Source organism: Rattus norvegicus, chromosome 4 (genome assembly GCF_021556685.1).
Source record: "Rattus norvegicus strain SHRSP/BbbUtx chromosome 4, alternate assembly SHRSP_T2T, whole genome shotgun sequence".
Lineage (NCBI taxonomy): Eukaryota > Metazoa > Chordata > Mammalia > Rodentia > Muridae > Rattus > Rattus norvegicus.
In genome coordinates this window covers 130754637-130779906 of record NC_141537.1, presented here as the reverse complement: position 1 = coordinate 130779906, position 25270 = coordinate 130754637, and the positions used below count along the sequence as shown (strand labels likewise).

The window sequence follows — 25270 nt, the reverse complement described above, 5'->3', positions numbered from 1 at the left end:
GCTACTGGTCCAAAACATACAGGAAATCCAGGACTCAGTGAGAAGATCAAACCTAAGGATAATAGGTATAGAAGAGAGTGAAGACTCCCAGCTCAAAGGACCAGTAAATATCTTCAACAAAATCATAGAAGAAAACTTCCCTAACCTAAAAAAAGAGATACCCATAGGCATACAAGAAGCCTACAGAACTCCAAATAGATTGGACCAGAAAAGAAACACCTCCTGACACATAATAGTCAAAACACCAAATGCACAAAATAAAGAAAGAATATTAAAAACAGTAAGGGAAAAAGGTCAAGTAACATATAAAGGCAGACCTATCAGAATCACACCAGACTTTTCACCAGAGACTATGAAAGCCATAAGATCCTGGACAGATGTCATACAGACCCTAAGAGAACACAAATGCCAGCCCAGGTTACTGTATCCTGCAAAACTCTCAATTAACATAGATGGAGAAACAAGATATTCCATGACAAAACCAAATTTACACAATATCTTTCTACAAATCCAGCACTACAAAGGGTAATAAATGGTAAAGCCCAACATAAGGACGCAAGCTACACCCTAGAAAAAGCAAGAAACTAATTGTCTTGGAAACAAAACAAAGAGAAGGAAAGCACACAAACATAACCTCACATCCAAATATGAATATAACAGGAAGCAATAATCACTATTCCTTAATATCTCTCAACATCAGTGGTCTCAACTCCCAATTAAAAGACATAGATTAACAAACTGGATACGCAACGAGGACCCTGCATTCTGCTGCCTACAGGAAACACACCTCAGAGACAAAGACAGACACTACCTCAGAGTGAAAGGCTGGAAAACAACTTTCCAAGCAAATGGTCAGAAGAAGCAAGCTGGAGTAGCCATCCTAATATCAAATAAAATCAATTTTCAACTAAAAGTCATCAAAAAAGATAAGGAAGGACATTTCATATTCATCAAAGGAAAAATCCACCAAGATGAACTCTCAATCCTAAATATCTATGCCCCAAATACAAGGGCACCTACATATGTAAAAGAAACCTTACTAAAGCTCAAAACACACCTCACACAATAATAGTAGGAGACTTCAACACCCCACTCTCATCAATGGACAGATCATGGAAACAGAAATTAAACAGAGACGGGGACAGACTAAGAGAAGTCATGAGCCAAATGGACTTAACAGATATTTATAGAACATTCTACCCTAAAGCAAAAGGATATAGCTTCTTCTCAGCTCCTCATGGTACTTTCTCCAAAATTGACCATATAATTGGTCAAAAAACAGGCCTCAACAGGTACAGAAAGATAGAAATAATCCCATGCGTGCTATCAGACCACCGCCGCCTAAAGCTGGTCTTCAATAACAATAAGGGAAAAACGCCCACATATATGTGGAAGTTGACCAATGCTCTACTCAACAATAACCTGGTCAAGGAAGAAATAAAGAAAGAAATTAAAGACTTTATAGAATTTAATGAAAATGAAGGTACAACATACCCAAACTTATGGGAGACAATGAAAGCTGTGCTAAGAGGAAAACTCATACCTCTGAGAGCCTCCCGAAAGAAACAGGAGAGAGCATATGTCAGCAGCTTGACAGCACACCTAAAAGCTCTAGAACAAAAAGAAGCAAATACACCCAGGAGGAGTAGAAGGCAGGAAATAATCAAACTCAGAGCTGAAATCAACCAAGTAGAAACAAAAAGGACCATAGAAAGAATCAACAGAACCAAAAGTTGGTTCTTTGAGAAAATCAACAAGATAGATAAACCCGTAGTCAGACTAACGAGAGGACACAGAGAGTGTGTCCAAATTAACAAAATCAGAAATGAAAAGGAAGACATAACTATAGAATCAGAGGACATTCAAAAAATCATGAGATCTTACTACAAAAGCCTATATTCAACAAAACTTGAAAATCTGCAGGAAATGGACAATTTCCTAGAGAGATAGCAGGTACCGAAGTTAAATCAAGAACAGATAAACCAGTTAAACAACCCCATAACTCCTAAGGAAATAGAAGCAGTCATTAAAGTTCTCCCAACCAAAAAGAGCCCAGGTCCAGATGGGTTTAGTGCAGAATTCTATCAGACCTTCATAGAAGACCTCATACCAATACTATCCAAACTATTCCACAAATTTGAAACAGATGGAGCACTACCGAATTCCTTCTATGAAGCCACAATTACTCTTATACCTAAACCACACAAAGACACAACAAAGAAAGAGAACTTCAGACCAATTTCCCTTATGAATATTGACGCAAAATTACTCAATAAAATTCTGGCAAACCGAATCCAAGAGCACATCAAAACAGTCATCCACCATGATCAAGTAGGCTTCATCCCAGGCATGCAGGGATGATTTAATATACGGAAAACCATCAACGTGATCCATTACATAAACAAACTTAAAGAACAAAACCACATGATCATTTCATTAGATGCTGAGAAAGCATTTGACAAAATTCAACACCCCTTCATGATAAAAGTCCTGGAAAGAATTCAAGGCCCATACCTAAACATAGTAAAAGCCATATACAGCAAACCAGTTGCTATCATTAAACTAAATGGAGAGAAACTTGAAGAAATCCCACTAAAATCAGGGACTAGACAAGGCTGCCCATTCTCTCCCTACTTATTCAATATAGTTCTTGAAGTTCTAGCCAGAGCAATGAGACAACAAAAGGAGATCAAAGGGATACAGATTGGAAAAGGAGAAGTCAAAACATCACTATTTGCAGATGATATGATAGTATATTTAAGTGATCCCAAAAGTTCCACCAAAGAACTACTAAAGCTGATAAACAACTTCAGCAAAGTGGCTGGGTATAAAATTAACTCAAATAAATCAGTTGCCTTCCTCTACACAAAAGAGAAACAAGCCGAGAAAGGAATTAGTGAAACGACACCCTTCATAATAGACCCAAATAATATAAAGTACCTCGGTGTGACTTTAACCAAGCAAGTAAAAGATCTGTACAATAAGAACTTCAAGACTCTGAAGAAAGAAATTGAAGAAGACCTCAGAAGATGGAAAGATCTCCCATGCTCATGGATTGGCAGGATTAATATAGTAAAAATCGCCATTTTACCAAAAGCAATCTACAGATTCAATGCAATCCCCATCAAAATACCAATCCAATTCTTCAAAGAGTTAGACAGAACAATTTGCAAATTCATCTGGAATAACAAAAAACCCAGGATAGCTAAAGCTATCCTCAACAATAAAAGGACTTCAGGGGGAATCACTATCCCTGAACTCAAGCAGTATTACAGAGCAATAGTGATAAAAACTGCATGATATTGGTACAGAGACAGACAGATAGACCAATGGAACAGAATTGAAGACCCAGAAATGAACCCACACACCTATGGGCACTTGATTTTTGACAAAGGAGCCAAAACCATCCAATGGAAAAAAGATAGCATTTTCAGCAAATGGTGCTGGTTCAACTGGAGGTCAACATGTAGAAGAATGCAAATTGATCCATGCTTATCACCCTGTACAAAGCTTAAGTCCAAGTGGATCAAGGACCTCCACATCAAACCAGATACACTCAAACTAATAGAAGAAAAACTAGGGCAACATCTCGAACACATGGGCACTGGAAAAAATTTCCTGAACAAAACACCAATGGCTTATACTCTAAGATCAAGAATTGACAAATGGGATCTCATAAAACTGCAAAGCTTCTGTAAGGCAAAGGACACTGTGGTTAGGACAAAATGGCAACCAACAGATTGGGAAAAGATCTTTACCAATCCTACAACAGATAGAGGCATTATATCCAAAATATACAAAGAACTCAAGAAGTTAGACCGCAGGGAGACAAATAACCCTATTAGAAAATGGGGTTCAGAACTAAACAAAGAATTCACAGCTGAGGAATGCCGAATGGCTGCGAAACACCTAAAGAAATGTTCAACATCTTTAGTCATAAGGGAAATGCAAATCAAAACAACCCTGAGATTTCACCTCACACCAGTGAGAATGTCTAAGTTCAAAAACTCAGGTGACAACAAATGCTGGCGAGGATGTGGAGAAAGAGGAACACTCCTCCATTGTTGGTAGGATTGCAGACTGGTAGAACAATTCTGGAAATCAGTCTGGAGGTTCCTCCGAAAATTGCACATTGAACTACCTGAGGATCCAGCTATACCTCTCTTGGGCATATACCCAAATGATGCCCAACATATAAAAAAGACACGTGCTCCAATATGTTCATAGCAGCCTTATTTATTATAGCCAGAAGCTGGAAAGAACCCAGATGTCCTTCAACAGAGGAATGGATACAGAAAATGTGGTACATCTACACAATGGAATATTACTCTGCTATCAAAAACAATGACTTTATGAAATTCATAGACAAATGGTTGGAACTGGAAAATATCATCCTGAATGAGGTAACCCAATCACAGAAAAACACACATGGTATGTACTCATTGATAAGTGGCTATTAGCCCAAATGCTTGAATTACCCTAGATTCCCAGAACACAGGAAACTCAAGAAGGATGACCAAAATGCGATTGCTTGACTCCTTCTTTAAAAGGGGAACAAGAATATCCTTGGCAGGGAATAGGGAGGCAAAGTTTAGAAAAGAGGGAGAAGGAACATCCATTCAAAGCCTGCCCCACATGTGGCCCATACATATACAGCCACCCAATTAGACAAGATGGATGAAGAAAAGAAGTGCAGGCCGACAGGAACCGGATGTAGATCTCTCCTGAGAGACACAGCCAGAATACAGCAAATACAGAGGCGAATCCTTGCAGCAAACCACTGAATTGAGAATAGGACCCCAATTGAAGGAATTAGAGAAAGAACTGGAAGAGCTTGAAGGGGCTCGAGACCCCTTATGAACAACAATGCCAAGCAGCCAATGCTTCCGCGGACTAAGCCACTACCTAAAGACTATACATGGACTGACCCTGGACTCTGACCTTATAGGTAGCAATGAATATCCTAGTAAGATCACCAGTGGAAGGGGAAGCCCTTGGTCCTGCTAAGACTGAACCCCCAGTGAACGTGATTGTTGGGGGGAGGGCGGCAATGGGGGGAGGATGGGAAGGGGAACACCCACAAAGAAGGGGAGGGGGAGGGACTAGGGGGATGTTTGCCCGGAAACCGGGAAAGGGAATAACATTCGAAATGTAAATAGGAATACTCAAGTTAATAAAAAAAATGAAAAAAAGAAAATATCATGTCATATATCACAATTATATATAATTTCTTTTTATTAATTTTAAAATCATTTCAAAGGGCCAGAGAGATGGTTCCTTTGTTAAAGGATATAAATTTCATCCCTAGCACGTATGTGAAAAAGCCAGGTACAGTGGCAAGTATCTGTAATTGCAGCCCTAGGGATTCAGAGACAGGAGAATCTCTGGCCCTGGCTGGCCAGCCAACCTATGAATTAGAGGGCTCTGGTTCAGTAAGCAACCCTGTGTCAAAAGACAGGTTGGTGAGTGATTGAGGAAGACATGTGACCTTGACATCTGGCCTCCATACATAGGTATACACACACACACACACACACACACACACACACACACACACACACACACACACACTAACTGCAATAAACAAATGATAATAAAATCCCAAATGGTATCTGAGTCTACTTCAAAAAACTATTACTGTACGAAAGATTATTTTATTTCTTTCTTACAATGTCCATGACCAAATCATCTTACATAAACAACATGAGCAAGGTTTTACTTATTTACACTCACAGGTTTCAAACCATCTATCTATTATGGTGGGGAAAGTCGGGCAGAACAGTCACACATGGTGGCCAGAAAGAAGAACAAAGCAGGAAGGGGCCAGAACAAGATATAGCTCCCAAGTACACATCCCCCATGACTTACTTCCATTCCACCTCCTGCATCTCACCACCTGTCAGTAATCTCAGAGTATAAATTGTCAAGGATTTAAGCCTTTTATTAGGCCAGAGCCCCCATGAGCTCAGTTTTCGGAAATACATGTTCAGAGGTCTGTGTTACCAATTTCCCAGCAGGTTCTCAATCAAATCCAATCGTTCTTTTGTGCTACTTTAAGTATTCAAAAGAAAATGACCAGGCTGAGGATGTAGCACAGTTGGTAGGGTACTGGACTAGCATCTATGAAGCCCTGGATTTGATCACTAGCATCAGATAGAACTGGAATTGGTTTTATATAGCCATGACCCCAGCACTTGAGAGGCAAAGGCAGGAGGGTCACAAGTTGAAGATCTTTCATGATTATGTAGTGAGGCCAATCTAAGATACATGAGATTCCTGTCTTATAATATAAATGAAGGAAATAATTGGTAGTGTGGACATGAAGGTGGCGTCTTGATTTTTACCTCAACTCTACAGGATATACAGTGTACTCTTGCAAAATATTGTTTCTGAAGCTCCTTGAGGTATTTGTTTGAAAAGTATGGGCCCTGACTTTCTAGCTCAGATTCAGTTGGCCAGAGTTGCTACAGGGAGACCCAGGAGTTTGTGTTTCTAAGAAATTTCACTTGACATAACAATATCCACTGAGTTGGAGAAATCATTGTTCTGAATTCAGCTATTGAGTGGATGGAAGGAAGAAAGGAAGGGCAAAGTTGAAGCGACCATATCTGTGCAGTGTGAGACACTGACATCATCATGGACTCACTGCAGTCTACAGCTTCTCTAGCTCCGTAGTCACTTGAACCACATCCAAGGGTCTTGTTCAAATATCCATTCAGGAGTAGTTCTCAGTCCCCATTTCTAACAGGCTGCTGGGTGAACCTGATGGGAGGTATTTTGGAACTAGCACAGAAAGGATTAGACTTAGGAACTTGCCTTTATCTCAAAGGGACAGATAGTAAAACTATTTGCCTTTGTGGGTCACCCAACCTCTACAGTAATGATTTGACTCTGCCATAGTGATGAGAAGGCAGCCATAGCCAATATGTACATGAGTGGACACACAGGCATTCCAATAAAACTTAACATATATCCAGGTGGATCTGGCTTTTTGGTCATAATTTTCTGACCACAGTTCTTTAGTCACTCAGCAGTTCCATGTCACAGGTTCCTCCATTTGTTTGTGTTAGTATGTAATGTCCAAGACTAATGATCTAGAAGGCTGGACTGCCTAAGCAATACACAGCTATCAAATGGCAGAGTCAGGAACCCTGGCCTCTGGGCTACAATCTGAGTGTTTCTTCTGTGCACATGGCAGGATACATGGTAATTGTGATGGCTGGTGTTGACTGTTGAGTCGACAGAATCTAGAATAACGCTGGAGACATATCTCTGGGTGTGTCTGTGAGAGATTTTCTATATTAGATTAATTAAGGTGTGATTTGGGACCAAGCGCCGGGCCAGTCCATGTCCAGAGGTTCTGGAATGCATAGGAAGGAGAAAGCAAGCTGGGCAGGATCATTCACATCTCTGTGTTTACTGTGAATGTGACCAGCAGGTTTCCTGCTCCTGTCTCCATGCTGTCCTTGCCTGTTGCCATTTCTTCCCCACCATGATGTGCTGTATCCCCCTTGAACTGTGATCCAGGGTAGACCTTCCTGTGGTGGTTTGTATATGCTTGCCACAGGGAGTGAAACTATTAGAAGGTGTGACCTTGTTGGAGGAAGTGTGTCACCAGAAGGGTGGATTTTGAAACCTTCCTCCTAGTTGCCTAGAAGCCAGTCTTTTCCTGTTTGCCTTTGGAAAAAGATGCAGAATTCTCAGCTCTTCCTGTCCCATGCCTGGTTGCTGCCATGCTCCCACCATGATGATAATGGACTGAACCGCTGAAGTTGTAAGCCAACCCCAGTTAAATGTTGTCCTGTTTAAGAGTTGCCTTGGTCATGGTGTTTCTTCATAGCAGTAAACCCCCAACTAAGACACTTCCCTTCCTTCAGTTTTTTCATCAGGTGTTTTGATATGTTAGGGTCCAAGAATCACTGAGGAAAAGCCCCAGACTCGAATAGTTTACAAAGGCAAAGAGTGTTTATTCTGTAGAAATTACCAGCATGTAGGGGTCAACCATTCATCAAAATGGTGACCCCAAACAAAGGCATGCAAGCCTTTTATAGAAAACTAGGGGAATTTTAGCAAAGGTTAGGCAATCAAAAACTTTATCGGTGGGGGTTAGGGAAGTTACATGGGTCAGTTTTTGATTGGCTGCTGTGTTAGGTTTACTATAGTTGGTGAGGCCTTGAGGAAACTCCAGGAACAGACTCAGCTCCAGCCTTGTTATTTCCTTTGGCCAGATGTCCCAGGAACTGACTAAATTCTGAGCTTTCCTTTGGCAGACCCCTCGGTGATTATCAGCCCATTGTCAGTAGCTCCCTCTGAGGAGCCCCGTCTGCTTCTCTGGGAAACAGAGACTTTCCATTCCCCAGGTTTTGGTTTTTTAGGGGACCTCTCATTTACAATCTAGATCTTTCTTTGGAAATAGCTTTCCTTTTGAGTGACGAATGGTCTAGAGCCTCCAGAAACTTTTGCTTAGTCCTCTCTGTTTGCACTGCATGGGTACTTAGTAAAATCACAAAACCAAAAACCCAGCGCTGTAGTGAAAGATTGAACCTAGGTGTAATACATGTGTAAATATTTATTGATTGAATGGTTATTTCATGGTTGTTTATAAACAAGGGGCATTTTGTGGTATTTCACTTCCAATGTCAGTATTTTTATATGGAAAGCTTTGAGAGCTAAAATATACAACCAATGAGATATCCAGTAAAACTTAGAGTAAGTCCTCGAGCCCAGACTTCTCTATGACTATGCTTTTCCTCACCTAGTAGTTTTCTGACATACTTGAGAAGTTCATGGCAGGGATCTGAATGTTTTACTCAAAGTATTCCTCCCTAGTTACTTTGAGTCTTCACAGAATTGGGAATAGAGCAGCGTGTGGAAAACCATCCTGGTGCCTAGTGTAATGGGGACAATGCCTATAGCAGGACACCATTGACACAGCACCTATGGTGTAGTGGAGAATTGTTCCTTAAACCCAATTGTCAGTCAATTTGAATTTCATTAACATCTGGAAATGAGGCGGGGTTAGTTAGAGGGGTGTGTGTGTGTACGTGTGTGTGTGTGTGTGTGTGTGTGTGTGTGTGTGTTATGTGCATCGTTCTCTGTAGTTTCTTATTTTAGAACATCTGATGCAATTTATAAAATGAAATTCTCAGATTTCTTGTTAAAAATGTGTCCTGAGGAGAGAAAACACACTATAATTTGGAAGCACTGTGGATGTCTCCTGACATCCAGCAAAAGGGCAATTCCGACGGTCTGTTGAAGGCACTGCAACTAATTCTGAAGAGAGTACTGCGGGGAATGAACAAGATGGCAGCCCTGAAGTGAAATTTCTTGAGGTGAAGAAACTGAAGAATGGTGGAGCTGGCCTTGATCCAGAGGATGCTCTGAGGCAGCGGCTGCAGCAACAGGTAACTGCAGACAGGTAGATCACCTTAGCGTTTCTAAGCACACTTGCCCCTAGTGACCTAATTGTGTCACTTACAAGCTGCTCAGCCCTGTACCCTCCTGAGACTGTCACAGGGCATGTGGGCTTTGTAGTGACTTCACACCAGCTTGTTTCTCTCTCTGGTCTAGTGAAGCAGCTAACTTGGCTAGTTTGTCTCCAAACAAGAAAATATAACGGTACAGTTCTGAGGTTTATGTATTCATATTATTTATTATTTATCACTCCTCCTAGAAGCCTGCCAGCAGGAGAGAAGTGCATTTATTTCTAAGGTGTACATCTACCTCATCCATCCACACATTCAGCAGATAGGCGAATGCTGCCTGCGTGTCAGGCATGTTCTCAGTAGAAAGAGACAGGGGAACAATGAAACTCTGGATAGAGAGGAGAAAAACAACCAAATCAAGGACTTGGAAGGGTGTGGGGGAAGTAATCTTTTCAAATAGGATCACCAAGGAAGGATTTGCCAGGCAGGGTTCATTTGTATGAAGCTCTGAACATACCAGGAGCCCAGGTGGCAGCCTCTTCAGACTCTAGGGACAGGGGAGAGGTGGTAAGGATGAAGGTTAAGGGCACAGGTACTACATCTCAGCCCTTGTGGTGGGTGACGTGCAAGAGGCTGGCCTGGGGAGAATTATCAGGAAGAGCAGCGGGAAGATGGTTGAAATCAAGGTGGCAAAGATGGCGGGTGGCTTGGATGGGGAAGTAGCCATAGCGGAATAAGACCCCAGCAGGGTTGTGGGGTTAAGTTGGTAACATTTTTCTCTGACCAATGGAAGTACACGGTTAGAGAATTAGAGGGTGCCAGCCATCTTGCTTGAACATTCAAAAGAGAAAGAGCTGTTGTGTCTGAAATAGGGAGGTAAATGGGAGAAAGTCTTTCCCTCTCCTCTCCTCCCCTCAACTTCCCTCCTTTCTCCTCCCTACTTCCCACCTGTGTATATATGTTTTGACAGTGAAAGTAGAAATTATGGCTTTATTTTAGAGGTATATGCAATGAAATGTCTATTAGCTAACCCAAATGATGTGGCAAAGACCAGGTTAAGAATGAGGATGACAGAACTAACCATCAGGGCTGCATGCTTACTGTTGAGGTTGTGCGAGCACAATAAATAACCTTCTTTTTACCTCTGACTGAATTTAAAACCACTGGATAACCACACAGTCATGCAGGCAGAAAACTGAAGTTTCTTATTCTTACTGTTAATACCCTTACAGCTATTAGAGAATATGGCTTTGGGTCTTCGGCAAAGGGGGCTTGATTTAGTTGGGCAATCTACTAGGCATAGCTGGGGCAGACATTTCTAGGGTGTCCTGAACAGTGGTGGAATTGGACAGACTGCTAGTCTGTGCTTAGGCAGGGAGCCCTTAAGAGATCTTTCTAGAGGCTGAAAGTCTAGTGTTTAGTTTTCTTTTTCTAAACTTGCCTATCAACCATCTATACATCATTCTCCCAGTTTAGAAGGGGTCACTGAAGCCCATGGAGAAAAACCAAGATGGGCATTAATTCTAGTGAACAGAGTTTGAAGGCATCACTCCCTGTCCCTCACCTGAGATTCAATGCTTTACACTAATTTCTTGGTCAAGATTGGTGAAATTTAAAAGGCCAAGTGTTTCAGGATCATGTAAATTTGAAAAGTATAAGCACAGTTTACATTTAATACTTGCCTCATGTTTTTGTTTTTACAAAGTTATAAACTGAGAAAAGCATGGTGCATTTATCACTACACACAGGGGGGAGAGAGAGAGAGAGAGAGAGAGAGAGAGAGAGAGAGAGAGAGAGAGAGAGAGAGAGAGAGAGAGAGAGTGTAGTTTTTCACGGGGTGAGTTCCAGCTAAGGGATTAAAGAAAATAGTTCTTCCTTTTAAATTAAAATTTTCATGCTATTTAAATAAACAAAAACCCTTCATTTTATTCTTATTCTTTATTCATATGTTCATCCCCCCACATCCCTGCAAAGAAGGAAAAACAAGATGTATTTTGGCTTACAAGTTTATCTCACAGTGGTTTGGTTCCATGGACTTGGGTAGAGCTGTCATCTGATCTGTAAATGAATAGACAACATTCTTCAAAATGGAAACCTTTAGAAATTATATAGGACTCACTTTATGTCAGATCTGGTTGTTCTAATGATAGTACTAAAACAGAGGTTGGGGTAATGGTTTTAGCCTACTGACATTCAAAGTATTGGGTCTTAGAAAGCCATGAAGGAAAACATTACATTTGTCCCTAGGTGGTAGATAAAGGTGGTTCCAAAGAGTGTAGAAATAATGAGTTCAGAGTCAAAGGATAAGGCAGGATGACACATGTGAAAAGTCACAGCTCTAGTAGGCACCTGGAGTGGCTGCTGGTAGAGTCTGGTTGGCAAGAGGAATGATCCTACTTCTGCCCATGCTGACAGTGTGGGCTTCAACTCTGAGGTCAGAGCCCACCAAGTCTCTCCCATCTGTGTACTTTCCTTTATTACAAAACTAGTGTATTGTCTTGACATATGAAGCATGTTTCCTCAAATGTCTGAAGGGGTTAATGGTCTCCCAAGAGACCTTCATTGTGACCTTTGGAACCTGTGACTGTTACCTTGGTTGGCTCTATAGTGAAAGGGATCTTATTTATGTGCTCAAGGTTCTTGAAATAGGGAAATGGTCTTGCATCATCCACTTGGACACAACATGAGCAGAAAGGTCCCCTTGACAAGATGGTAAAGCCAACGGATCCCGGTTGCTTTTCAAATTGGAAAATACAAATCAATAAGATGACAAAGGGCGCTAAGTACACTGAAGTATCTTCCTGTGAGAAGATAGGGGAAGCAAGTGTGTGACGGGAGAAATTTGTACTTCATCCACACATTTCAAAAGCTGATGTGCTGGCCTCACAATCGCAGCCATGTTGGACAGTGGTCATCAAATCTGCAGCTGCTGATAAGAAGCCCAGACTGTGTTTTTTTTTTTTTCTAGTAGCAGTAGCAGGTACTGCAAGCGACATTGCATTTTGTTATTTACATTCGTCATGGAGGAATGGCTAGGTTTGCAGGGACTAGCGGGTTAGAGAAAGGACCTTCAATTCTGTGGACCTCTTGAGGCCAAGATACCTCAGGTTAGAACCCCATGGAAGGGTCTTGGAAACAACTACAGTGAAGCATGCTGGAACCCCCAGATCTTAATATATATATTTAGATCTTATATTTTTGGATGGGGATATAGTTCAGCTGATAGAACGGAGTATGCATGAAGCCCTGGGTTTGACCCCAGCTCCGTATAAGTCAGGTATTACACTGTACACCAGTAATCCCATCATATGGATGGAGTGCAGGAGAATCAGAGGTTCAAGGTTATCACCAACTACATAACAAGTTTGAAGACAAACTAGTCTAAAACATGTCTTGGTCAGTGTTCTATTTCTGTGAAGAGACATCATTACCAAGGCAACTCTTTTTTTTTTTTATTAACTTGAGTATTTCTTATTTACATACTGAGTGTTATTCCCTTTCCCTAATCCCTCCCCTTCCCCTTTTTTATGGGTGTTCCCCTCCCCATCCTCCCCCCATTGCCGTCCTCCCCCCAACAATCACGTTCACTCGGGGTTCAGTCTTAGCAGGACCAAGGGCTTCCCCTTCCACTGGTGCTCTTACTAGGATATTCATTGCTACCTATGAGGTTGGAGCCCAGGGTCAGTCCATGTATAGTCTTTAGGTAGTGGCTTAGTCCCCAAGGCAACTCTTATAAAGAAAGTATTCAATTGAGGGCTTGCTCGTAGGTTCAAAGGTTCAGTCCATTATGATTATGGAGGGAAGCATAGTAGCACATAGGCAGAAATGGTGTTTGAGAAGTAGCTGGGAATTCTACATCCAGATCCATTGGTTGAGGGAGAGAATCTCAGCTTGGCATGAGCTTTTGAAACCTCAAAGCCCTTCCACAAGGCCATATCTCCTAATCTTTTCAAATAGTGCTATTTCCTGGTGACCAAGTATTCAAGTTTATGAGCCTATGGGGGCCATTCTTAGTCAAACACCATCTGAAAAAATTCTTAGTATGGAGGCATATGCCTTTAATGCCAGGACTCAGGAGGCAGAGTCAGGAGGATCTGGCTCTGTGAGTTGAAGGCCAGACTGTTTCACAGAGCAAGTTATAGGCTAGCAAGACTGTATAATGAGCTCCTTTCTCAAGAGTAGAATAGAAAGAGGTGGTGTTTGTAATTTATAAGCTCTTCAGGATTGCATTGGTTTAGAATAAAAAAATGACCATTGTGGTTCACTTGGGAAATCCAACCCTTTCTTATGAATTCACTGAGTTTGTTCAGGTCCCACAATTATTTATAAAGTCACTTACCCAGGGAGAACAGCTAGCAAAGAAGAAAAGTCATCAAAATAAAAATGAAAGGCAACTACAGAGTAGGTTATGAAGGTAAAAGTAAAATTAATTCTACAGTAGCAATAGCAAAGTTCCAAATAAAGAGAAAAGTAATAAGAATTTTAGCGAAGTTGCCTCTTTATTGTTGTCATTATTATTACTTTTAATTAATTAATTAATTAATTAATTAATTAACTTTTCATCTCTACTGCAGCTTTCCCCACCTCATTTTCTCCCACTCATTTCCTCTCCCCCCACATCCATTCTTCCTCTCTTTTCAGAAAAAAATCATGGCTATCAACCAGCCTTGGCATATCAAGTTGCAGTAAGACTAGACATATCCCTTATTGAGGCTACACAAGGCAGCCCATTAGGAGGAAAGGAGTCCAAAGGCAGGAAACAGAGTCAGAGATAGTCCCTGCTCCCTCTGTTAGGAGTCCCACATAAAGGTCAAACTATACAATTGTTACATATAAGCTGAGGTCCTGTGTTCATCCCATGCATGCTTTCTGGTTGGTGGTTCAGTTTTTGTGGGTCCTTTTGCATCTAGATTAGTTGATTCTGTGGATTTTGTGGTATCCTTGAAATCCCTGGAACCTACAATCCTTCCTCTCCTTCTTCTACAGGATTCCCCAAGATCCACGTAATGTTCAGCTGTGGATCTCTGCATCTGTTTCCATAAGTTGCTGGGTGAAACCTCTCTGATGGTGGTTATGCTGGGCTCCTGTCTGCATGTATAATAGAATATCATTAACAATGTCGGGGGTGAGCTCCCTCTCATAGCATGGGTCTTAAGCTGGACCAGTCATTGGTTGGCCATCCCCTCAAACTCTTGCTTCATCTTTACCCCCGAACATCTTGTAGGCATGACAAATTGCAGGTTGAAGATTTTGTGGTTAGGTTGGTATTCCAATCCCTTGATTGGAAGTCTTGCCTGATTACAAGAGATGACCTGTTCAGGCTCTATATCCCCCATTGCTAGAGTCTTAGTTACAGTCACCCTCATCGATTTCTTTTTCAGCATCTAATGAGATGATTGTGCAATTTTTTTTCAGTTTGTTTATATGGTAGTTTATGTTGATAGATTTTTCATATGTTGAACTACTCCTGCATCTCTGGGCTGAAGCCTACTTGATCATGATGGATGAACTATTTGATGTTTTATTGATCTTGGTTTGCCAACATTTTATTGAGTATTTTTTGTGTCAATGTTCATAAGGGAAATTGGTCGGAAATTCTCTTTCTTCATTGAGTCTTCATATGGTTTAGGTATCAGGGTGACTGATACCTTATAAAACAAATTTAGTAATGTTACTTCTGTTTCTATTTTGTGAAATAATTTGAGGAACATCAGTAATAGCTCTTCTTTGAAAATCTGGTAGAATACCATGCTAAAAACCATCTGTTCCTTTGCTTTTATTGGTTGGGAGGCTTTTAATGACTGCTTTTATTTCCTCAGTAGTCCTTTAGGTCTATTTAGATCACACTATCTTCATTTAATTTTCATAAGTAGTATCTATCAGTAAAATTGTCCATTTCTTTTTGACTTTCCAATTTTGTGAAGTACAGTGTTTTTTTGGTTCTTTTTTTTTTTTTTTTTTTTCGGAGCTGGGGACCGAACCCAGGGCCTTGCGCTTCCTAGGCAAGCGCTCTGCCACTGAGCCAAATCCCCAACCCCGAAGTACAGTGTTTTGAGGTAAGACCTAATGATTCTTTGAATTTCTTTGGAACCTGTTGTTATGTCCCCCCTTTTCATTTCTGATTTTATTAATTTGAATATTCTCACTGTTGGCTAAGGGCTTGTCTACGTTGTTGATTTTCTCAAATAATCAACTGTTTATTTCTTCCCTTTGTTTCTATTTTATTTATTTCATCTCTGAGGTTGATTATTTCTTGATGTTCACTCCTCTGTGTGCATCTGTTTCTTTTTGTTCTGGAGCTTTCAGGTGTGATGTTAAGTCACTAGCATGAGATCTTACTAACTTCTTTGTGATGGGACTTAGTGCATGAACTTTCTTCTCAGCACTGCTTTCATTGTGTCCTGTAAGTTTGGGTATGTTGTACATTCATTTTCATTGAATTCCGGAAGGTCTTTCATTTCTTTCGTTTTTGCTTCCTTGACCCAGTGGTCATTGAGGAGAGAGTTGTTCAGTTTCCACAAATCTTTCCTTTGTTTTGTCTGATAAGACACAAGAGGTTATTTTAACTTCTTGTATCTGTTGAGACTTGCTTTGTGGCTGAGTATGTGGTCAATTTTGAGAAGGTTCTGTGAGGTGCTCAGAAGAAGGTATATTTGTTTGTGTTTGGGTGAAATATTCTGTATATGTTAGATCCATTTGAGTCATAACATCTATTAATTCTATTATTTCTCTGTTTAATTTCTGTCTGTCTCATTCATTGATGAGAGTGGGGTACTGCAGTTTCCCACTATTAATGTGTAAGGTTTGATGTATTCTTTAGCAATTTTTTTAACTTATCAAATGTGGGTGTCCTTGCATTTGGGGCATAGTTATTCAGAATTGTGTTGCCATTTTTTTTGTGGATTTTTTTCCTTTGATGAATATGAAGTATCCTTCTCTATCTCTTCTGATTAATTTTGGTTGAAAGTCTATTTTGCTAGATATTAGAAAGGCTACACCACCTTGCCTCTTGGGTCCATTTGCTTGGCAATTTTCTTTCACCCCTTATTCTGAGGTATCTATCTTTGATGTAGTGTGTTTCTCATATGCAGTAGAATGCAGGATCCTGTTTTTTACATCCATTCTGTTAGCCTGTGTCTTTTTATGGAGGAATTGATTCCAGATGAACAATTCCTATTGTTGTTGTTGGTAGTAATAGTAGTAGTAGTAGTAGTAGTAGTAGTAGTAGTAGTAGCAGCAGCAGCAGCAGCAACAGTAGTAGTAGTAGTAGTAGTAGTGTGTGTGTTTGTGCGTGCGTGTGTGTGTGTGTGTGTGTGTGTGTGTGTGTGTGTGTGTTTCTTTCCTTTTGATTTTACTGGTGTGAAATTATTTCCTATGTGTTCTTTGGTGTAGTTAACCTCTTTGGGTTGGGATATTTTTTCTAGTATTTTTTGTAGGGCTGGATTTGTGGATAAATATTGTTTAAATTTGGTTTTGTCATGGATTATCTTGTTTTCTCCATCTATGATTATTGACAGTTTTACTGGGTATAGTAGTCTAGGCAGGCATCTATGGTCTCTTAGAGTCTGCCAGATATTTGCCCAGTGTCTTCTGGTTTTTATAGTCTCTGTTGATAAGTCAGTAGGTGATTTTTAATAGATGGTTTAGAAGATTGTATTGATCAACAATGGATGAAAGATCGAGGGAACTATTACTATTAGTGAGACATGCAAGTTAGCTTCAACCAAAGTTTATAGTTTGTTGATTCCAGTAATCAGAGAGTTCATTTGGCACACAGTTTAGACTTAAATGTGGCTTATTGTTTTGCACATAGTAGGTCAAGCAAGTCTAAGTGCTTCTTGTTTAGACTCTATAACATTTTATATTATGTTCACTGTCTGAATTAAGTGTTAAAATAACATCAGTATTGGTTTTCTTTAGGTAGCTAAGACAGTAAGTTAGAACAGCCACAAGTAAACAGGTTGCTCTGCAATCTACCCATGTCCTCTATATAGAGACAGCAAGCCTGAAGCATCTTTGTATTGTTAATATGGGCTCGGTAGCACTGTAAAATTAAGCTGAGGTTTCCACAGGTATCTCAGCCTAGCATTATTGGCAAAGTGTTCAAGGATATCTTTTTAAGTGATGGATTTGACAGTATTTTCTTTTAATGGAAGACAGAGAGAGCTGTTAAGTTCGTACCCTTGTTTAAATGTGTCAATATTTTTCTATTTTTCTCCTGACTAGAAAGTTACTTATGGGCAAAACACTTGATGAAACCGGAGAATGCTCCTTCACAGCTTCAGTCTTTGTGTCAAGGGAAAAATTTAGGGCAACAGTGTTGCTTGTTGCTTTGAAGGATTCCCTGAGTCTCCAGTGCCTGAGTCTCCAGTGCACGTCATTCTGGTCCTTTTTTTTTTGCAGGAGTAGAGGGATCTCTTGGCTTCCCATCTTCAACCATTACCCCTTGCGTTGGTGCAGTGTCTGTCCTCCCCCACAGCTGTTCCAGCTCTGCATTTGCACTCACATTAACAGCGCAGTGTGTTTTTGTTTGTAGTTCAAAAGGTATTGATTTTTAGGCCCTGTTTTTCAGCACCGCTGAATGTATGGATGGCATTATTATGGAATTTTAAAACGATTTTAAATTGTGGGTATTGACCATTAAAACAACAGTAGTGAGGAAAATTATTTACAGAACCTGTTTCCACAGTTTAACAAAGTCTAAATTGTTAGAGTCAAATGGAGTAGATAAGCTGAGTGTGTAATTCCCTGGACGCGGCAGCTTTGAGTGGAACCATCATCCCAACTCCCACCAAAGTGTGAAATTTTTACATTGTCTCAAATTTTATATAGATAGAAAGGCTAATAATATATTATTTACTTATTAGAGAAAATTATATATAATTATGGTGTACAGTGGGATATTTTGCTACATACATCCATCAAGGAGTTACTAAATTGAACTACTTAACATATACATTACTTCGCACAATCACTATTATTTTAGTATTGTGGAGAGCGTTTAATATGTCTCTGAGGAATTTGTAAGAATAATTATGTGATTAGCTGTAGTCGTTGCTGGTGTGCAGTAGATTTTTCTGAATGGATTGCTGTTGAGTTCAAATTGCATGTTCTTGACCAGTTTCTCCCTTAGCCTCTGGTGTAGTTCATGCGGGTGGTTTTCTCGATGACCTCAACTCTTGTTTATTCAATGTGTTAATAAGGTCATGCAGAACTTGACTTCTGTGCCTGTCTCATATTACTTAGGATGATAATTCTCAGATTTATCCATGTTTTCACACAATGACAGGAATGTATTATTTGAGGGCCAAATCACATTTCTTTGTATATTTCTGGGTCTGACCATCTCTTCATCCTTAGAGTGCTTCTTTAGCTTAGAAATTATGAATGATAGTGCAATGAACAAAGGAATGTTTTTTTTCTCCACCTTCATTTTTATTTTATGGTATAGGTGTTTTGCCTTCATTATGCCAGTGTATACCACATGTGTGCAGTTCCCACAGAGGCCAGAAGACGGCATCAGTTCCCTCAAGGCTTGACTTACAGTTGTGAGCTACTATGTGGGCACTGGGAATTGAACTCAATTCCTCTCAAAGTGCAGCCAGCGCTTTTAACCTGGGATTGCTCTGGCCTTGAAAATGTGTCTTTGGGAGATTTCACTTTTTGGGGATGGGTACCCAGGGGTAGGATTTCTGGATCTGACAGTCCAATTTTTAGTATTTTTAATGAGCTTTGGTAACTTTCCATAGCAGCTGGACTAATTTACATCTCTCTTCTCTGCACCCCCACCAAAACTTAGTATCTCTCATTTTTCCTATAAAAGCCATTCTAAAAGCTTTAAAGATTATCAGCATTATCACACTTGGGCTTTTACTTTTAATTTGTCTGATGATTAATATTGTTGATATTTTATTTTGTATACCCGTTGACTACTAGTATTTCTTCTGGGAAATGTCTATTCATATCCTTTATTCATTTTAAAATCAGATTGTTATTTTGTTGTTGTTGTTGAGTAGTTCCTATTCCTTGTATAGTCTAGACATTACACCCACACAATCAGGTGGAAATAGTTTCTGAAGGTATATTCATTCAAAAAACTAGAGACCAGGAGTAAAATGCCTATATTTAGTGGTTAAAATCAGGAAAACTTTCCCCCTGGGATTGTGGGTAAGATAAAGATGCATACACCACCTTTATCAAACCAACATGGGAAGTTCTGGCTAGAGTGATTAGAAAAGAGGAAACAAGGAAGGACAGAGAGTTATAAGACTTTACTTCCTCTTCCTTTGGTTGCTGGTCATGTGGTATTATAGAATAGAATATATATTATAGGAATAGAAGACCTTAAATACCCCACCCGAAACCAATTAAAAATGAGAAGTGAATTTTGTAAGTTTGCAGACTAAACAATCAACAGGTACAAAGCAGTAGGTGGGAACTAACAAAAAGTCGCCCATAAAAAAAGTTTAGAAATGAATCTAGTTATTTGTCATCAACTGAGTTTTGGTAAAGATGTCTATAGCAGAATGAAGAAAGGGCAGTGTCTCTTCAGTCAATGGTACCATAAAGTTAAATATCTATGTGAGAAAGAGTGAAAAGAAATCTCCATTTCCCACCATTTGAAAGTCAACTCAAAATGGATTCAGTGTTAAATACTTAAAACTCTCAAATTACAAACAAAAGGGAAAGCAGAGGGAGAAATCTTTGTGATACTGGTCTGGGCAATGGTTTTTCTTTCTTTCTCTTTTTTGGAAATGACCCAAAAGCTTAGGCAATGAAATCAATTCTATACAAATGGAATTAGCTGGAACTAAAAACCTCTACACAGCAATATTTCATCTCACCATTTTCAACATGTGACTTCAAAATTGAAGATTGCAATCCAATGACATTGGCAGTGGTTGCCTTGGAAGACACATAACTTGAAAGCCACATACTGGTAGAGCAAAACTTAAGAATCAGGCCTAAATTGCTTTGTCATTCTGGAATTTCATTGCCTTGGAACGGGAATTCCAAACCTGGCAGGACAAACAGACATCATTTCTACTGGGCCATCCTGGGCTTTTAGTGCTTTGATTTGTACTTTCAAATTCTCAAATGAGTACCATTGTGCCATTAGACCCACACCACCAACACTATTTAGAAACATTATAGAGAATGCTTGGGAGGGCTCACTGATGAGTGAACTTGGCATCATACTGTAGAATTCGAGAACATTCTTAGAAAATATTCACTGACTATTTAGGGCTACAGATATTAATGTCACTGGTTGCCTTTGCTTGTTCTTGTTACATGTGCACAATCAATGTGACTTGCGTTAGCAAGCAATTTCTGAGTGCAAATGGCACCTGTACCTTCTGCTTGGAGGCTGGGGGGTATTCCCCATGTGTTCTTTTTCTTATACCATGCTGAATGGCAATGTTCAGACAAAATCCCTTTCTATCACATGTGTTCTAGAATGAATATGTCATCGAGCCAGGGGTGTTGTTCACTTGTGGTGGACCTTGCACTAAGTGAGAAGGAAATTGTTGCTGCCACCCTCTGAGCTTTGGAAGCTATTTGTTGCCATCTTGTAAGTTACCCTAAACTGATGGCTGTAACACCATTAATTACGGTCTCTAGGTTTTTAAAGGAAGAAAAAGTCACAGAGGGGTACGGATTTGTAGAAGTTGATTTGAATCACAAGAGACCATACAGAACTTACTATTAGCAGTGAGTGTGGCTTTGCTGTAGAGAAGTCAGAGGAGGGAGAGGTGTGGAAGTGGGGTTTGGGACTATCTATGGCCTACTTAGCATGCAAAGGAAACTAGGGTGGTTGAGTGAACAGGCTGGGTCGGTCAGTAGTCAATTATTTGGGAGAGGTAGCCTGAGTCTAAATTGTGACCACTTGACAACAACTTGGAAAGGTTTTGAATAAGATGCATACACTAGACATGATGTTTCTTAGGACAGTCTCTTCCATTCAAGTACTAACCAGCCATATGTATGCATAGCTTCTTGGATAAGCCAAATGTGGGTGTGTTCAGTGGTAAAGATGCTATAACAGAAAACAGATTAGAAATGAGACAGGAGACCAGAGGCTCTTTCCAATGTTCTGACCCAGCAGGGAGGGTCGGAGGCCTCCGCCAGCTGGGAGCTGTCAAGGCAGGCTCTTTTTAGGGGTTGCTCTTGAAAGTCAGAGATTCCTTCTTGGATGCTGTGCTTTTCCTATACATTTCTTCCGCATTCCAACTCCATAATCCCCATCTTCTCCGTCTCAGTAATTCTCAAGCAACTCAAATATAGTTCTGTGCTTTTTAATATTTTATAGCAATCTCTTTGCTAGGCTAACCTCCAATTCATATATATTGTAATCTATTAATACACATAATTAAATACCCCTCTAGCACAATGTCTTACTATATTGTAAAGGAGAAACCGAAAAATAAAATAATCTGTGGCTCAATAGGTAACTTTTCAGCTGAGACAGCACTAGTGGACATAATAGCTTGATGCTAACTTACATGGTAACTGCACTCCTCTCTCTAATCGACAGTGATTTCTTAAACCTTTAAACACATCTTTTGTTTGTGTTCAAAATAGAAGCAGGCTCTAAGCTCTGGTTAATTACAGTCTTCCTTTATGTAACAATCCTACCGGGCATTAAGAATCATGTGGACGGACCTTTGGGTGAGCCTTAGTCTTAGGACTTCAGATTGTAAGATGTGATCTTCATTTGGTGACCCCCTCCCCGCTATGTGACCCTTTGTTTCTCTGAAATGCACTTTGTGGTCATTCCGGCTAAGATGTTGGAATGGATATTCTGCCAGCTTCCAGTTCCTGTCGCATGGTACTGTTAATGTATTTGTGACTTCACAAAGCTTCACTGCCTTCCTTAGAACAGAGTCTATGAACACCCAGCGTTAGCGCCACTTTCTGAGGCTTTTATCCTTTGCTTGTGTCTCATTCAAATTTTGAGGATTAGAAAAAGTTAAACCCAGTTTGGTGATTGGTGGTGGTGGTCAGTGTGAAGGAGGTGTGTGTGTGTGTGTGTGTGTGTGTGTGTGTATGTATGTATGCGTGCGTATGTATGTGTGCGTGTGTGTGTGTGTGTGTATGTGTGCGTGTGTATGTGTGCGTGTGGGTGTGTGTGGGTGTGTGTGGGTGTGTGTATACTTCTATTTCCAGTTCCTGGCTGGTATGTGGATTAACTGTGCTAGAACTGTCAATTGTAGCAAAGGAGCACACAGAGGTATGGCTCACAATGGACACATCTGATGGGCCCAGCACTTTCCGTGTGTCAACTGAGGAAGAACACCAGTGCAGGAATTAATTTGGCTCTCTTACCTATTTCTAGCTTCTGGAATAGTTTTTGGTTCCTGTCATTATTCAGCAAATGTTTTAATAGACTGTCACTGCTGGGTATGGGACACACTTATAATTCTAGCATTCTGTTAGCTGAGGGAAGGAATTGAATTTGAAACTAGCATGAACTTCCTAGTAAAGGAAGCTGTTTCAAACCAAACCAAACCAAACCAAACCAAACCAAACCAAACCAAACCAAACCAAACCAAAGGGCTTGTAAAATGGTTCAGTCAGTAAAGGAACCTACCACCTACCACCTACCTGTTGTGTTTTGTTTAGGTTTGGCCCCCATAGACTGATGTGTTTGAATGCTTGGCCCACAGAGATTGGCATGATTAGGAGCTGTGGCCTTGTTCAAGTAAGTGTGGTCTTGCTGGAGGAAGTGCGCCACTGTCAGAGTGGGTTTTGAGGTCTCGGATGCCATGCTCCACCCAGTGTGGAATCAGAACCTCCTCTTTGCTGCCAATGGAAGTCAGTCCTCTTCTGCTCTCTGAGGATAAAGATGTAGCACTCTTGGCTCCTCCAGCACCATGTCTGCCTGCATGCTGCCACACTTCCCACCATGATGATAATGGACTAAACCTCTGAACCTGTAAGCCAGCCCCAACTACATGTTTTCCGTTATAAGAGTTGCCTGGGTCATGCTGTTGCTTCACAGGAATGAAATCCCAAGGCACCACCTGAGTCTGATCGTCAAAACCCAGGTAGTAGGAGAGAACTGAATCTTGAAAGCTGTCTTCCAAGCTCTTCATCTGCACCACGGTGTGCACACACCCACTCACCCACCCACCCACCCAACCACCACCACCACACACACACACACACACACACACACACACACACACCACACACACACACACAAACACACACTACACACACACCACACACACACACTACACATACACACACACCACACACACACAAACATACACACACACACTACACATACACACACACCATACACACACACACACACACACACACACACACACACTCTTACGTACTGACACACAGATCCCCATAGAATTTAAAAATGAAAGAAATACTATACGCAGTGTGACATAAGTAATAGAAATGTATCTGTCGTAGTCTTGGAGTCTGAAGGTTTCCAGATAAGGGTATCACTGTGGTTGATTCTGGGGAAGGCTTGCATCCAGGTTACATATGGACAACTTTCCATTGTATTTTTACATGCCAAAAACGAGCTCTCTCAGGTCTCCTATGAGTGTTCTGGGGATGGCAAAATGGCTCAGCGTATAAGGTTCTTATTGATAACATTGATAATCTGAGTTGAATCTCCAGGACACACAGTGGAGGAAGAGAGGTAGATTCTGAGAAAGTTACCCTCTGATCTTGACACATATACCATATCCTGCTGACTCACACACATACAGACAGTAAATAAATACTTCCTCATGCCCCTTCAAAGAGTGAATGAATGAATGAATGAATGAATGCTACAAAACCCACAGCAATAATATATGTCAGTTTTAGCTGTCTATTTGATACAATCTAGAGACACCTAGGAAGAGATAGCCTCATTTGAGGAATTGCCTAGATCAGATTGGCCCATGGTTGTGTCTGTGTGATAGTTTCTTCATTGCTAATTAATGTAAGAGGGCCCAGTCTACAGTGGGCAGTGCTTTCCCTAAGCACGCAGGCCTGGGCTGTATAAGAAAGGTAGCTAAGCAGACCAGGGAGAGCAAGCCAGAAAGCTGGGTCCCACTGTTTGTTTATGCTTCAAACTCCTACTTTGAGTTCCTACCCTGCGCTTACTTAATGATGAACCATAACTTGTAAGCTTGCTACACCCTGTGCTTCTCTCCCTCGTTGCTGTTGGTATTTATTACAGCCACAGAAAAGCCAAACAGATGAATGTATAGGTCAATTCTGTGCAGGACAGAATTATGGACAAGTGCATGCCACTCTTGTTATTTTGCCACTCAAACCAAGTTCTATTCCAATTTGGAGGAGTGAGTACAAGCAGGGAGCAGTGTCAAGCCAATTGTATAGTGTCACAGAGAGTGGAGGATTGGCCTTTTAAATTATTCATCCCTTTATTTCTAGTGACTTAGCACAGGATATCATTGACATTCACGTAGGTGGGCGAATCTCATATACATTTATTTATTGGAACCACGTAACAAAAAGTTACTACATCTACAAACTGTGCAACTTGATTTTTGCCATGCAGGACATTTTCCCCATCTAATTATTAACCAGGCTCCACCCTGCTTTGCTTCCAGATTAGGGGAGGTTGTATGCATCAGGAGGGAGACAGTCAACGGTGGTTTCTTTTAATTATTTTATTTTATTATGTTTGAATGTTTTTCCTGCTTATATGTCTGTGCACTATATCTGTGCAGAGATCAGAAGAGGGTGTCAGGTCCCCGGGACTAGAGTTACAGATGGTTAGAAGCCATCTCTCTGCTCCTGCAGGATGTTTTTAATAACCATCTTTTTGCATAGCACTTGAGACAGTGAAGATGGAGGAGAAAGAA

General features: G+C 40.6%; 1 protein-coding gene and 1 long non-coding RNA gene across 4 annotated transcripts in view; one reads left to right on the top strand and one right to left on the bottom strand.

Moving 5' to 3' along the window:
* Tafa4 (TAFA chemokine like family member 4) overlaps window positions 1-25270 on the top strand; it is a 233082-nt gene that overhangs the window by 99586 nt on the left and 108226 nt on the right.
* On the bottom strand, window positions 11349-11941 carry LOC134486820 (uncharacterized). Its single transcript, XR_015687254.1, has 2 exons — window positions 11775-11941; window positions 11349-11483 (listed from the first exon to the last, which is right to left on the bottom strand). It is a non-coding gene; the product is annotated as an uncharacterized LOC134486820 (long non-coding RNA).